The following is a 12,500-nucleotide window of genomic DNA, read 5'->3' on the forward strand; positions in this document are numbered from 1 at the left end:
TGTTGCCCTCGGCCGGCCTTTGGACGTGGCGGCCTAATGCTGGGTAGACCTGTTGCCCTCGGCCGGCAGTGTTACCGGCCGGCCTAATGCTGGGTAGACCTGTTGCCCTCGGCCCGCCGTGTTACCGGCCAGCCGAATGCTGGGTAGACCTGTTGCCCTCGGCCGGCCTTTGTACCTGACGGCCGAATGCTGGGTAGACCTGTTGCCCTCGGCCGGCCTTTGGACGTGGCGGCCGAATGCTGGGTAGACCTGTTGCCCTCGGCCGGCCTTTGTACCTGACGGCCGAATGCTGGGTAGACCTGTTGCCCTCTGCCGGCCGGCCTAATGCTGGGTAGACCTGTTGCCCTCGGCCGGCCTTTGGACGTGGCGGCCTAATGCTGGGTAGACCTGTTGCCCTCGGCCGGCCTTTGGACGTGGCGGCCGAATGCTGGGTAGACCTGTTGCCCTCGGCCGGCCTTTGGACGTGGCGGCCGAATGCTGGGTAGACCTGTTGCCCTCGGCCGGCCTTTGGACGTGGCGGCCGAATGCTGGGTAGACCTGTTGCCCTCGGCCGGCCTTTGGACGTGGCGGCCGAATGCTGGGTAGACCTGTTGCCCTCGGCCGGCCTTTGTACGTGGCGGCCGAATGCTGGGTAGACCTGTTGCCCTCGGCCGGCCTTTGGACGTGGCGGCCTAATGCTGGGTAGACCTGTTGCCCTCGGCCGGCCTTTGGACGTGGCGGCCGAATGCTGGGTAGACCTGTTGCCCTCGGCCGGCCTTTGGACGTGGCGGCCGAATGCTGGGTAGACCTGTTGCCCTCGGCCGGCAGTGTTACCGGCCGGCCTAATGCTGGGTAGACCTGTTGCCCTCGGCCCGCCGTGTTACCGGCCAGCCGAATGCTGGGTAGACCTGTTGCCCTCGGCCGGCCTTTGTACCTGACGGCCGAATGCTGGGTAGACCTGTTGCCCTCTGCCGGCCGTCTTTCCGGCTGGCCTAATGCTGGGTAGAACTGTTGCCCTCGGCCGGCCCTGGTACCGGCCGGCCTAATGCTGGGTAGACCTGTTGCCCTCGGCCGGTCTTTGTCTCTGGCCGCCCGCGGCGTGGTAGTCCTGTTACCGTCGGCCGGCCTTGCAGCCCGGCCGCCGCGCGATGGCGCCCCGTCTCTTCCATCGGACGCGCGGCCCCCTTGTCGTCTCTGCAGCGGCGAGCACGCCTTCGGCGGTCGGCCTGCACGTCCGGCATGACCGCGGGCACTGGCAGCCCAGCAGGCAGCCCTGCTCTCGCGTCTTCTTCCCCCCGGCGAAAGGCGGGGCGTGAAGGCGGGCGACTTTCGGTCCCAGCCGTGCCCAGGTGTCCCTGCCGGCTCCGTGCGCCAGCATCCACTGGCGAGCTCCGCCGGCCTCTTCCCCAGCCGCGGCCCCTGTCCGCTCCGCCGTCATGGTGCCGGCACCCCACTTCCCCAAGCGCTCCCCGACAGGAGCAGGCAGCGTTGTCGCGCCCCCTCCCCGTGCTCGAATGGACCGCGGCCCTGCTCCGGGCTTCATTTCTGCAGCGCGCTCGCTCGCTCGCTCGCGCGCTCCCTCCCTCCCCCCCCCCTCCCCCCTCCCCCCGGCCGCCCGCCCGCCGCGCTGCCGCCCTGCCGCAGGCTTGAGCGGCGCCGGGGCGGAGGAGGAAGGAACGCCACCAAAGCAAAAGGCTCCGAGAAAGCTGAACAGAGAGCTTCTTTGACCAGGGACAGACGGCGCCAATCATCCCGCCGCCATCCCTGCTTGTGCACCAGGCTCTCCGCCTGCCGACCTCGGCATCAGCCTCCCGCCGCCGCCGTGTAAACTGCCCGGTGGGACCGTGGGCGGGGGCAGGAAGAGGCTGAAAGTGCTGCCAGGGAGGCTGATGGCGGAGGGCGGGGTCGCCCCCAACCGACAATGGGCAGGGCCCGAGGCAGTCTGAAAGCGCTGCCAGGGAGGCTGAGGGCGGGGGGCGGGGCGCCCCCAACCGACAATGGGCAGGGCCCGAGGCAGTCTGAAAGCGCTGCCAGGGAGGCTGAGGGCGGGGGGCGGGGCGCCCCCAGCCGACAATGGGCAGGGGCCCGAGAGAGTCTGAAAGCGCTGCCAGGGAGGCTGACGGCGGGGGGCAGGGCGCCCCCAGCCGACAATGGGCAGGGGCGGGGAAAGTCTGAAAGCGCTGCATGGGAGGTTGATGGCGGAGGGCGGGCTCGCCCCCAGCGTTAATGGGTGGCTGCGGAAGACGGGGCAGGGACAGGGAGAGGGCAGGCGGCTTCGTGCCGGCCCCGGGCGCCTCGACAGCGAGCCCTCACGGCCCCCCAAACCCGCGCCGAGGCCCCAAGAGCTCTGCAGACCTTCCGCGGAAGAACCGGCCCGAAAGCGGCCACCCGCTTGCCGACGGCGGCGCCGGTCGCCTCGATGCAGCCGCCTCCGTGGGGCGGGAAGGGGCAGGGCGAGTTGTGCCAGGGCGCGGCGGCTTTGGGCCGAGTTTCGCTGCACGTACGTGCTTCCCCTGGCTGTGCTGCGGCCCGTGAGGTTCTGTTTTGTGGGGGGGGGGGCTCTGTAGGTAGGGTCTCTGGGGGACGGGGGAGGAGGCGTGGGGTAGGGAGGACGCCGTTTGGGGGGGTCAGTGTGTCAGCAGGGCGAGAACCGGGCACAGGCCCTCCGTCAGCTCGGCTGTGGGCCCAAAGGGATCACAAATAAGATTTGGCAAGAGTTTTGTTTTCCGGAAAAGATTTTCTTTCCGAGTAAATAGAAGAGGCAATCATTCAAAAAAGGCAAAGAGGAAATGAAACAAATCAAATCAAATCAAAACAAAACAAAACAAAACAAAACGAAATAAAATAAAATAATAAAATGAAATGAAAAGAAATGAAATGAAATGATGAAATAAAATGTTGTCGAAAATATGTCTTGGTCTTGAAATCGATTCTGCCGGGCGGGGCAAGGCTGCTGGAGCACTTGGGCTCCGGAGCGTTAAGAGGCTGTGGGGTTTCCCCGGCTCCGAGATGGTACAAGGATGCCTCGTCTACCCGGATCCGCGAAACGTGGCCCGTCCCGCGGCGGCCAGGTCGACGCGGCTCCGGGGCCGGTGGCGTGGGACCGCCGTCGCCGGCGAAGGCGCAGCGGCGGCGGCCGTGGCCGCGACGACCAGGTCTACACGACTCCGGGAAACTTGGCCGGTCCCGCGGCGGCCAGGTCTACTGGGCTCCGGGATGGGCGGCCGCCGTGGCCGCGGCGACCAGGTCTACCCGCCTCCGGGACCGGCGGCGTGGGTCCGCCGTCGAGGGCGAGGGCGCTGCGACGGCCGCGGCGACCGGGTCTACCTAGCTCCGGTGCGACCCGGGCTGCGTGCAGCATGGCGAAGGTAGACCTGTGGTCCGCATCACGGCGTGGGCAGACCTGGTGTCCGCAGCATGGAGCGGGTAGACATGTTGTCCGCCGCATGGAGTGGGTAGACCTGTTGTCCGCGTAATGGAGTAGTTAGACCTGGTGTCCGCAGCTTGGAGTGGGTAGACCTGTTGTCCGCAGCAAGCCGTGGGTAGACCGGTTGTCCGCAGCAAGCCGTGGGTAGACCTGGTGTCCGCAGCATGCCCTGGGTAGACCTGGTGTCCGCAGCTTGGTAGACCTGTTGCCCGATTCATGCCCTGGGTAGACCTGTTGTCCGCAGCAAGCCGTGGGTAGACCTGGTGTCCGCAGCATGCCCTGGGTAGACCTGGTGTCCGCAGCTTGGTAGACCTGTTGCCCGTTTCATGGCTGGGTAGACCTGGTGTCCGCAGCATGCCCTGGGTAGACCTGGTGTCCGCAGCTTGGTAGACCTGTTGCCCGTTTCATGGCTGGGTAGACCTGGTGTCCGCAGCAAGCCGTGAGTAGACCTGTTGCCCGTTTCATGGCTGGGTAGACCTGGTGTCCGCAGCATGCCCTGGGTAGACCTGGTGTCCGCAGCTTGGTAGACCTGTTGCCCGTTTCATGGCTGGGTAGACCTGGTGTCCGCAGCAAGCCGTGAGTAGACCTGTTGCCCGTTTCATAGCTGGGTAGACCTGGTGTCCGCAGCATGCCCTGGGTAGACCTGGTGTCCGCAGCTTGGTAGACCTGTTGCCCGTTTCATGGCTGGGTAGACCTGTTGTCCGCAGCAAGCCGTGGGTAGACCTGGTGCCCGCAGCTTGGTAGACCTGTTGCCCGATTCATGGCTGGGTAGACCTGTTGTCCGCAGCATTGAGTTGGTAGACCTGGTGTCCGCAGCATGCCCTGGGTAGACCTGGTGTCCGCAGCTTGGTAGACCTGTTGCCCGTTTCATGGCTGGGTAGACCTGTTGTCCGCAGCATTGAGTTGGTAGACCTGGTGTCCGCAGCATGCCCTGGGTAGACCTGGTGTCCGCAGCTTGGTAGACCTGTTGCCCGTTTCATGGCTGGGTAGACCTGGTGTCCGCAGCAAGCCGTGAGTAGACCTGTTGCCCGTTTCATGGCTGGGTAGACCTGGTGTCCGCAGCATGCCCTGGGTAGACCTGGTGTCCGCAGCTTGGTAGACCTGTTGCCCGTTTCATGGCTGGGTAGACCTGGTGTCCGCAGCAAGCCGTGAGTAGACCTGTTGCCCGTTTCATGGCTGGGTAGACCTGGTGTCCGCAGCATGCCCTGGGTAGACCTGGTGTCCGCAGCTTGGTAGACCTGTTGCCCGTTTCATGGCTGGGTAGACCTGGTGTCCGCAGCATGCCCTGGGTAGACCTGGTGTCCGCAGCTTGGTAGACCTGTTGCCCGATTCATGGCTGGGTAGACCTGTTGTCCGCAGCATTGAGTTGGTAGACCTGGTGTCCGCAGCATGCCCTGGGTAGACCTGGTGTCCGCAGCTTGGTAGACCTGTTGCCCGTTTCATGGCTGGGTAGACCTGTTGTCCGCAGCATTGAGTTGGTAGACCTGGTGTCCGCAGCATGCCCTGGGTAGACCTGGTGTCCGCAGCTTGGTAGACCTGTTGCCCGTTTCATGGCTGGGTAGACCTGGTGTCCGCAGCAAGCCGTGAGTAGACCTGTTGCCCGTTTCATGGCTGGGTAGACCTGGTGTCCGCAGCATGCCCTGGGTAGACCTGGTGTCCGCAGCTTGGTAGACCTGTTGCCCGATTCATGCCTGGGTAGACCTGGTGTCCGCAGCAAGCCGTGAGTAGACCTGTTGCCCGTTTCATGGCTGGGTAGACCTGGTGTCCGCAGCATGCCCTGGGTAGACCTGGTGTCCGCAGCTTGGTAGACCTGTTGCCCGTTTCATGGCTGGGTAGACCTGGTGTCCGCAGCAAGCCGTGGGTAGACCTGGTGTCCGCAGCCTGGTAGACCTGTTGCCCGATTCATGCCTGGGTAGACCTGTTGTCCGCAGCATTGAGTTGGTAGACCTGGTGTCCGCAGCATGCCCTGGGTAGACCTGGTGTCCGCAGCATTGAGTGGGTAGACCTGTTGCCCGTTTCATGGCTGGGTAGACCTGTTGTCCGCAGCTTGGTAGACCTGTTGCCCGTTTCATGGCTGGGTAGACCTGGTGTCCGCAGCAAGCCGTGAGTAGACCTGTTGCCCGTTTCATGGCTGGGTAGACCTGGTGTCCGCAGCATGCCCTGGGTAGACCTGGTGTCCGCAGCTTGGTAGACCTGTTGCCCGATTCATGGCTGGGTAGACCTGTTGTCCGCAGCATTGAGTTGGTAGACCTGGTGTCCGCAGCATGCCCTGGGTAGACCTGGTGTCCGCAGCTTGGTAGACCTGTTGCCCGTTTCATGGCTGGGTAGACCTGTTGTCCGCAGCATTGAGTTGGTAGACCTGGTGTCCGCAGCATGCCCTGGGTAGACCTGGTGTCCGCAGCTTGGTAGACCTGTTGCCCGTTTCATGGCTGGGTAGACCTGTTGTCCGCAGCATTGAGTTGGTAGACCTGGTGTCCGCAGCATGCCCTGGGTAGACCTGGTGTCCGCAGCTTGGTAGACCTGTTGCCCGTTTCATGGCTGGGTAGACCTGTTGTCCGCAGCTTGGTAGACCTGTTGCCCGTTTCATGGCGGGGTAGACCTGGTGTCCGCAGCAAGCCGTGAGTAGACCTGTTGCCCGTTTCATGGCTGGGTAGACCTGGTGTCCGCAGCATGCCCTGGGTAGACCTGGTGTCCGCAGCTTGGTAGACCTGTTGCCCGTTTCATGCCTGGGTAGACCTGGTGTCCGCAGCATGCCCTGGGTAGACCTGGTGTCCGCAGCTTGGTAGACCTGTTGCCCGTTTCATGGCTGGGTAGACCTGTTGTCCGCAGCATTGAGTGGGTAGACCTGTTGCCCGTTTCATGGCTGGGTAGACCTGGTGTCCGCAGCAAGCCGTGGGTAGACCTGGTGTCCGCAGCTTGGTAGACCTGTTGCCCGATTCATGCCTGGGTAGACCTGTTGTCCGCAGCATTGAGTTGGTAGACCTGGTGTCCGCTGCATACCCTGGGTAGACCTGGTGTCCGCAGCTTGGTAGACCTGTTGCCCGTTTCATGGCTGGGTAGACCTGTTGTCCGCAGCATTGAGTTGGTAGACCTGTTGCCCGTTTCATGGCTGGGTAGACCTGTTGTCCGCAGCTTGGTAGACCTGTTGCCCGATTCATGGCTGGGTAGACCTGGTGTCCGCAGCAAGCCGTGAGTAGACCTGTTGCCCGTTTCATGGCTGGGTAGACCTGGTGTCCGCAGCATGCCCTGGGTAGACCTGGTGTCCGCAGCTTGGTAGACCTGTTGCCCGTTTCATGGCTGGGTAGACCTGGTGTCCGCAGCAAGCCGTGAGTAGACCTGTTGCCCGTTTCATGGCTGGGTAGACCTGTTGTCCGCAGCAAGCCGTGGGTAGACCTGGTGTCCGCAGCTTGGTAGACCTGTTGCCCGTTTCATGGCTGGGTAGACCTGGTGTCCGCAGCATTGAGTTGGTAGACCTGGTGTCCGCTGCATACCCTGGGTAGACCTGGTGTCCGCAGCTTGGTAGACCTGTTGCCCGTTTCATGGCTGGGTAGACCTGTTGTCCGCAGCATTGAGTTGGTAGACCTGTTGCCCGTTTCATGGCTGGGTAGACCTGTTGTCCGCAGCTTGGTAGACCTGTTGCCCGATTCATGGCTGGGTAGACCTGGTGTCCGCAGCAAGCCGTGAGTAGACCTGTTGCCCGTTTCATGGCTGGGTAGACCTGTTGTCCGCAGCAAGCCGTGGGTAGACCTGGTGTCCGCAGCTTGGTAGACCTGTTGCCCGTTTCATGGCTGCGTAGACCTGGTGTCCGCAGCATGCCCTGGGTAGACCTGGTGTCCGCAGCTTGGTAGACCTGTTGCCCGTTTCATGGCTGGGTAGACCTGTTGTCCGCAGCATTGAGTTGGTAGACCTGTTGCCCGTTTCATGGCTGGGTAGACCTGTTGTCCGCAGCTTGGTAGACCTGTTGCCCGATTCATGGCTGGGTAGACCTGGTGTCCGCAGCAAGCCGTGAGTAGACCTGTTGCCCGTTTCATGGCTGGGTAGACCTGTTGTCCGCAGCAAGCCGTGGGTAGACCTGGTGTCCGCAGCTTGGTAGACCTGTTGCCCGTTTCATGGCTGGGTAGACCTGGTGTCCGCAGCATGCCCTGGGTAGACCTGGTGTCCGCAGCTTGGTAGACCTGTTGCCCGTTTCATGGCTGGGTAGACCTGGTGTCCGCAGCATGCCCTGGGTAGACCTGGTGTCCGCAGCTTGGTAGACCTGTTGCCCGTTTCATGGCTGGGTAGACCTGTTGTCCGCAGCAAGCCGTGGGTAGACCTGGTGTCCGCAGCTTGGTAGACCTGTTGCCCGTTTCATGGCTGGGTAGACCTGTTGTCCGCAGCAAGCCGTGGGTAGACCTGGTGTCCGCAGCTTGGTAGACCTGTTGCCCGTTTCATGGCTGGGTAGACCTGTTGTCCGCAGCATTGAGTTGGTAGACCTGTTGCCCGTTTCATGGCTGGGTAGACCTGGTGTCCGCAGCATTGAGTGAGTAGACCTGTTGCCCGTTTCATGGCTGGGTAGACCTGGTGTCCGCAGCATGCCCTGGGTAGACCTGGTGTCCGCAGCTTGGTAGACCTGTTGCCCGTTTCATGGCTGGGTAGACCTGTTGTCCGCAGCATTGAGTTGGTAGACCTGTTGTCCGCAGCAAGCCGTGGGTAGACCTGGTGTCCGCAGCATGCCCTGGGTAGACCTGGTGTCCGCAGCTTGGTAGACCTGTTGCCCGTTTCATGGCTGGGTAGACCTGTTGTCCGCAGCAAGCCGTGGGTAGACCTGGTGTCCGCAGCATTGAGTGAGTAGACCTGTTGCCCGTTTCATGGCTGGGTAGACCTGGTGTCCGCAGCAAGCCGTGAGTAGACCTGTTGCCCGTTTCATGGCTGGGTAGACCTGGTGTCCGCAGCATGCCCTGGGTAGACCTGGTGTCCGCAGCTTGGTAGACCTGTTGCCCGTTTCATGGCTGGGTAGACCTGTTGTCCGCAGCAAGCCGTGGGTAGACCTGGTGTCCGCAGCTTGGTAGACCTGTTGCCCGTTTCATGGCTGGGTAGACCTGTTGTCCGCAGCATTGAGTTGGTAGACCTGTTGTCCGCAGCAAGCCGTGGGTAGACCTGGTGTCCGCAGCTTGGTAGACCTGTTGCCCGTTTCATGGCTGGGTAGACCTGGTGTCCGCAGCATGCCCTGGGTAGACCTGGTGTCCGCAGCTTGGTAGACCTGTTGCCCGTTTCATGGCTGGGTAGACCTGGTGTCCGCAGCAAGCCGTGAGTAGACCTGTTGCCCGATTCATGGCTGGGTAGACCTGGTGTCCGCAGCATGCCCTTGGTAGACCTGGTGTCCGCAGCAAGCCGTGAGTAGACCTGTTGCCCGTTTCATGGCTGGGTAGACCTGGTGTCCGCAGCATGCCCTGGGTAGACCTGGTGTCCGCAGCTTGGTAGACCTGTTGCCCGTTTCAAGGCTGGGTAGACCTGGTGTCCGCAGCTTGGTAGACCTGTTGCCCGTTTCATGGCTGGGTAGACCTGGTGTCCGCAGCAAGCCGTGAGTAGACCTGTTGCCCGTTTCATGGCTGGGTAGACCTGGTGTCCGCAGCATGCCCTGGGTAGACCTGGTGTCCGCAGCTTGGTAGACCTGTTGCCCGTTTCATGCCTGGGTAGACCTGTTGTCCGCAGCAAGCCGTGGGTAGACCTGTTGCCCGTTTCATGGCTGGGTAGACCTGTTGTCCGCAGCATGCCCTGGGTAGACCTGGTGTCCGCAGCTTGGTAGACCTGTTGCCCGTTTCATGGCTGGGTAGACCTGTTGTCCGCAGCATTGAGTGGGTAGACCTGTTGCCCGTTTCATGGCTGGGTAGACCTGGTGTCCGCAGCAAGCCGTGGGTAGACCTGGTGTCCGCAGCTTGGTAGACCTGTTGCCCGTTTCATGGCTGGGTAGACCTGTTGTCCGCAGCATTGAGTTGGTAGACCTGGTGTCCGCTGCATACCCTGGGTAGACCTGGTGTCCGCAGCTTGGTAGACCTGTTGCCCGTTTCATGGCTGGGTAGACCTGTTGTCCGCAGCATTGAGTTGGTAGACCTGGTGTCCGCAGCATGCCCTGGGTAGACCTGGTGTCCGCAGCTTGGTAGACCTGTTGCCCGTTTCATGGCTGGGTAGACCTGGTGTCCGCAGCAAGCCGTGGGTAGACCTGGTGTCCGCAGCATGCCCTGGGTAGACCTGGTGTCCGCAGCTTGGTAGACCTGTTGCCCGTTTCATGGCTGGGTAGACCTGTTGTCCGCAGCAAGCCGTGGGTAGACCTGGTGTCCGCAGCATGCCCTGGGTAGACCTGGTGTCCGCAGCTTGGTAGACCTGTTGCCCGTTTCATGCCCTGGGTAGACCTGGTGTCCGCAGCTGGGTAGACCTGTTGTCCGCAGCAAGCCGTGGGTAGACCTGGTGTCCGCAGCATGCCCTGGGTAGACCTGTTGTCCGCAGCTTGGTAGACCTGTTGCCCGTTTCATGGCTGGGTAGACCTGTTGTCCGTAGCATTGAGTGGGTAGACCTGGTGTCCGCAGCATGCCCTGGGTAGACCTGGTGTCCGCAGCTTGGTAGACCTGTTGCCCGTTTCATGGCTGGGTAGACCTGGTGTCCGCAGCATTGAGTGGGTAGACCTGTTGCCCGTTTCATGGCTGGGTAGACCTGGTGTCCGCAGCAAGCCGTGGGTAGACCTGTTGTCCGCAGCATGCCGTGGGTAGACCTGGTGTCCGCAGCTTGGTAGACCTGTTGCCCGATTCATGCCTGGGTAGACCTGTTGTCCGCAGCAAGCCGTGGGTAGACCTGGTGTCCGCAGCATGCCCTGGGTAGACCTGTTGTCCGCAGCTTGGTCGACCTGTTGCCCGTTTCATGGCTGGGTAGACCTGTTGTCCGCAGCAAGCCGTCGGTAGACCTGTTGCCCGTTTCATGGCTGGTAGACCTGTTGTCCGCCGCCGGCCTGGAAGTACTCCAAGGGGTCGCTGTTTCTCGCTGCCTCCGGCTATGTCATCGTAGAAGGCGGCGTGCGCCACTGCGCCCCCTCGGTCACGTACATCGGTTCTCTTTCCGGCCTCCGCCGCTTCGGGCCCATCTGTCCGTATTATGGGAACGAGGTGACGGGCCGTATCCCCACAGGCTGTTGCCGTGCCTGTGTCCGTGGCGGAGAAGGGCGGACGCGCGTGCGGTCGCCAGGGCCAGAAGAACACCGCCGATGTCGGGGCGAGTCGCGTGGCTTCGTCCGGCTTCCCGTCTTACCCAGTTCGACTGGGACAGGTTAGCCCAGAGAGAGAGACCGATGCGATCCGAGAGCCGCTCCCCGGCCCAGGCGAGGCTGCGTGCTCAGTCGGGGGAGAAGCGAGAAAGCCCCCAGAGAGACCGATGCGATCCGAGAGCCGCTCCCCGGCCCAGGCCGAGGCTGCGGGTTCAGTCCGGGGGAGAAGCGAGAAAGCCCCCAGAGAGAGCGATGCGATCCGAGAGCCACCGCGCTCCCCCGGCCCAGGCGAGGCTGCGTTGTTCCAGGCGGGGGAGAAGCGAGAAAAAGGCCCAGAGAGAGGGCGAGAAAGCCGCGAGTGTGTCCCGCTCCGGCCCGGCTGCTGCCGGTTTCGTGACAACGGGGAGCCGGGCGCCCGCTCGCTCCCCCGGGGATGGTGGCGGGCGAGGCGGCGGCGCCTCGCCCCTTTTCTGCCCGGCCTTAAGCCGGGGCCCCGCCCGCTCGCCGGGTGCGGCATTTCTTCGGCTGTCGGTCCCGGTGCACGCTGGTGGCCGGCAGCCGGGGCTGGATTTCTGTGGGGCCGGCCCGGGGTTGTGTTGAGCCTGCCCGGGCTTTCCCTGGCCCCCCTCCCCGAGAGCCCCCCGGGCGTGGCTCGCTTGGCCGAGGTTGGCTGCGCCTCGTTTCCCGCTCCCGACCTGTGTTGCCAGAGTTGTGTCCGTATCGAAAGGGCAGCGGGGGACATGCAGTGGGGCGTGTGGCCTCGCCTCTCGGCTTCGCTTGCTTGCCTGCGAAGGGGGGCTCGGTGACGGGAGTGTCCGGCCCTGCCGTGTGTTGTTGAAGTCGTCCCCCTTCCTCGGCCCTAAGCCGGGGACCCGCGTGTAGCGGGCAGAATTTTTCCGGGGCGGCGGTCGGCCGCGGTGGCCGGCCGTGTCCCCCCCCCAGGACGGACCCCGCAACCCAACAGAGAGCGAGCGAGCGAGTGAGCCCCCGAGAGTGTGTCGTGGGCGGGGCGGCGGCGCCTCGCCCTTTCTCGGTATCGGCCGGGCGCGATCGAGGCACCGTGCCGGGGCGGCCCGTGGTGTCTGGCCTGCCCCGGCTGCCGTGGTTGCCGTTGCCGGCGGGGGCTGGGTTTTGCGAGCGGCTCCGTTCTTTTTTATTAAAGCGTGCCGGTGTGCGGGGCAGTGTGGGGGTGCCCGCCCGGCCTCCGTTCTTTTTCTCTCGCGGCCCTAAGCCGCGGCACCGAGAAGCGCGCGCTGACGAAGGGTCACGGGCCGCCACCGAAGCGAAAGCGAAAGGCGAGAGAGAAGGGCTGGCTGTGTTGGCGAGTGAGAAAAGAGACCGTATGTCCGGTGGTTGGAGGGGTTTTACGGGAGGAGTTGAGAGGCGCGTTCTCGCCCCCACCCCTGGCTCGTGACCCCCGTGGCTAGCACGGGTCGTGCGACGCATGGCGTGCTTTTTTTTTAGTTTTTTTTTTGGTGCGGTGGCTTGCCCTTCCCCCCGGCTTTTTTTCCGGGTGGGAAGCCGATCGCTGCGAGGCGGGCGAAAGCCGGTGGCCCGCGGCGTGGTCGGTGGCAGCTGCTCCGTTTTCCGTTGTCTTGCGGCCCGCGGGCGGGTGGCGGCACCCCCCGCTCTCTTCCTCTGCTGCGTGATCGATCCCGAAGGTTGCAAGCGGCCCGCCGGCGTCGGGGGCCTAGGGAGCGTCGGGGAGGCTCGGCGGCGCCAAGGGAGGGCCTCTCGGGGACGTGTCCCGCTCGCACGCATGTTGGAGCCCTGCTCCGTTGCCGTTGTCCCAGGAACCCGCGGCCGCGGGGGCTCCCCGTTGCCCCGCGGCTGCTTTTCTTTCTGTCCCCGTCCGATCGATGA

This window comes from Sturnus vulgaris, unplaced genomic scaffold (genome assembly GCF_052056855.1).
Source record: "Sturnus vulgaris isolate bStuVul1 unplaced genomic scaffold, bStuVul1.hap1 Scaffold_168, whole genome shotgun sequence".
In the NCBI taxonomy this organism is placed as follows: Eukaryota; Metazoa; Chordata; class Aves; order Passeriformes; family Sturnidae; genus Sturnus; species Sturnus vulgaris.